The sequence below is a fragment of the Ornithodoros turicata genome, chromosome 1 (assembly GCF_037126465.1).
Source record: "Ornithodoros turicata isolate Travis chromosome 1, ASM3712646v1, whole genome shotgun sequence".
Classification (NCBI taxonomy): domain Eukaryota; kingdom Metazoa; phylum Arthropoda; class Arachnida; order Ixodida; family Argasidae; genus Ornithodoros; species Ornithodoros turicata.
Window position 1 is genome coordinate 225,896,488 of NC_088201.1, and position 2,894 is coordinate 225,899,381.

Genomic DNA, 2,894 nt, shown 5'->3' on the forward strand with positions numbered 1-2,894 from the left:
TTTTGTTTTTCAAAATTTGAGAAACTAACACATCCAGTTCTTCAAAATGCTTCCCTATTAGAAAAAACCATACAAGTGTCCGTTTGGCAGTCATACGGTATAACTGAACGGACTCCATACACTCTATGGACTGGTACGGACTCCGTACGCTGTATGGCATCCTATGGCAGTCCGTACACTGAATGGCCTCCTATGGCAGTCCGTACACTGTATGGCCTCCTATGGAGTCCATAGCCTGTATGGCCCCCGACCTTGCTGTATGGCATGGGTATGTGTGGCAGTCCGCAAGATGATGGGATGAGATGTGAGTGTTTGCTGAACGTAACACCAGCACAAAATGAACAACCCTAGTGCATGTCAATTTGACAAAATTTATTGTCTTACAGCCTTTTTAGGAAGTCAGCCAAGTAGCCGTTAATTGGATCAATTCACTCAGTCAGACTTCTGCCTTTGCGGCTGGGCTTCGTGGCAGTGTACTCCTGAAAGCAACCTAAAATAAGAAAATGAGCATGCGTTAGTATCAAATACCACGCTACCATATGCTCTGTGGAAGCATATTCTACAAAAATAAGGAACTTCTTAACATGATGGAAATTGATGTTCTGAAGCTCGAACACAGATTAAACGAAAACACACTAAGCTTCAAGTGTCTAAAAAATACAGAAGGAGGAAGTCACTGAAAAAGCCAGTTGTAAGACTCTAACCCACATTTCCTGGTCCAAGACTGCAATTGAGCTAAGCTGTCCCACTTTGTGAGACAGCTCGTGGTGACCAGCACCATGGGGGCAAGTAATTTGATTGGTCAACGAGGCAGCTCTTGACGCAAGTAATACTGTTTGCTGTTCATTTGACAATGTTAACACCATATGCTACAGCTGAGCTCAGAAACCCATTTTATCTGTACAAAAAAAAAAAAAAGTTTAAATGAGGAGTGTTCACTGGCTTTCTTTCAAAAATGTTAAATTGTGCTTGCATCTGCATCAGCATTGTACATAACAGCTTAGAGGACAAAGACTGGTGCGAAGCAGCTTTACTATATAGCGTAAAGCTTCCTCTCAAACGAACGGGATGATAGAGCTTTCTCAAACACAGGCTTTTTGTTTAAGAACATCCCCCACAGCCACACAAACAGATAATAGGGATCATCTCAGGGTTTTCTTTAAAGGAGTGCTGAGGTGCAAACAAATAGCTCCTGCTGAGGAACCATGAGCATAGGTGACGCAGAGAGCAAGCGAGAGAGCTCTGTTCTGCGCCCCTTTGAAAAATTATTCGCCTCGTGAAGAGAGTGCATCGCAGAACGAGAGGAAGTCGGGATGTATGTTACTCCTTCACGAGACCAGTGATGTACTGCAGAACTGCTCAAGCAGTTATAAGCAGACCGTGATGTGTGAAGAAAAAAACTAAGAAACAAGGTATGGCGCCTTCACCGTGTCATAAAAGCATCGTGTTCGTTGTCTGCAACTGCTCTCTCCAACTATTTTTTTTTTTTATAAATTCAACTGCGCAGCTATAACGCAGAGAAGAGTGAAAATATTTTGCATGGTGGCGCCTGATGGACAGCTTGACAGGTGAGGCAAGAATTCGAGTGATGTTAAATGTCACCACGTTGCTCCTTAACAAGTGGATACTGTTGTCAAAATAGAAAAATTGCTCAATGTTCTGGCAGAATAAATACACATACTCGTGACAGTAGCAACTGCTGGCGCCGCTTTGCAGTCATGATCTGACCGTGGAGCTCCCTAGGTGACCGCACTGTTCTTGCCACTTCTCGCTGCAAAATTTTTCAAACCAGCCTGATACAGGTACCGGCAGGCTTCACATACACTGCAATAAATATACTATACCGTGGCATGAACAATGAAATCTACAACTCAGACATTGGGCTACTGCCATTGGAGAACTGCACTACACTGATATCTTGTCAGCTATGTGGAAGTAAACAGCTCTTGAACACATGGAATAAGAAGCTCGTGTAATGCATGTTGTACACTGCAGCAGTGGGAGCCTGACAAAAGAGCAGCAGGGTAGTTGGCATGGTTGGGACAACAACTTATAAAATGGAACAAAAGCTGTAGGCCATATTCGTCATTGTACTTATTCACGATAAGTAATGTGATGAAGACACAGCTACAGTAGCCGCCAATGTGCCAAACCGAAACTTTTTCGTTCAAGATTTTGTACGAATACTAGAAAGACAGCTCTGGAATAAAAGATGGCGGTTCATATTGGTCCAGCGCTAATTGTGTTGTAGGCACTATCAACAGCATTGTCTGTAAACTGTTTTCGGATTGTTGTGTTCGTTTTGGTTGTGCCAATAGGCACATGGCAATCTGAAAACAGTTTACAGAGAATGCTGTTGATAGGGCCTATAATGACATTAGCACTGAACAGATATGAACCAGTATCTTTTATTCCAGAGCCGTTTTTCTAGCACTGGCATAAAATCTTGAACGAAAAAGGTTTGGTTTGGCACGTTGGCTGCTAGTGGAATGCTGTGCCTTTATCAGACTGCCCATGATGAATAAGTATACTGACCAACATGCCTTACAACTTTTGGTCCGTTCTATAAGTTCAGTCTTAAGCATGCCAACTACGCTGCACCGCTGCTCTTTTGTCAGGCTCCCACTGCTCCAGTGTAGAACATGCATTTCACAAGCTTCGTATTCTATATATCTAAGTGTTGTTTACTTGCACAAAGCAAACGAGATCTCAGTATGATGCACCTCTCCAATTGGTTGTACAGCAATGCCTGAGTTGTAAATTTCCTTGTTCATGCCACAGTATTTGTCGTGTGGTATCAGCAGCTAACGTAACTAGCAGTAACTAACGTAAGCAGTAGATGCATTTATGAACATGGACTTTGCTCCATAGTAACATCCTACAAAAAAAGAAAA

General features: G+C 42.7%; 1 long non-coding RNA gene across 1 annotated transcript; it reads right to left on the reverse strand.

Annotated features, from left to right (window-relative positions):
- Window positions 1-351: 351 nt before the first annotated feature.
- LOC135377086 (uncharacterized) lies at window positions 352-2,220 on the reverse strand. The gene is made up of 2 exons (XR_010418018.1): window positions 1,682-2,220; window positions 352-490 (listed from the first exon to the last, which is right to left on the reverse strand). It is a non-coding gene; the product is annotated as an uncharacterized LOC135377086 (long non-coding RNA).
- Window positions 2,221-2,894: the final 674 nt, after the last annotated feature.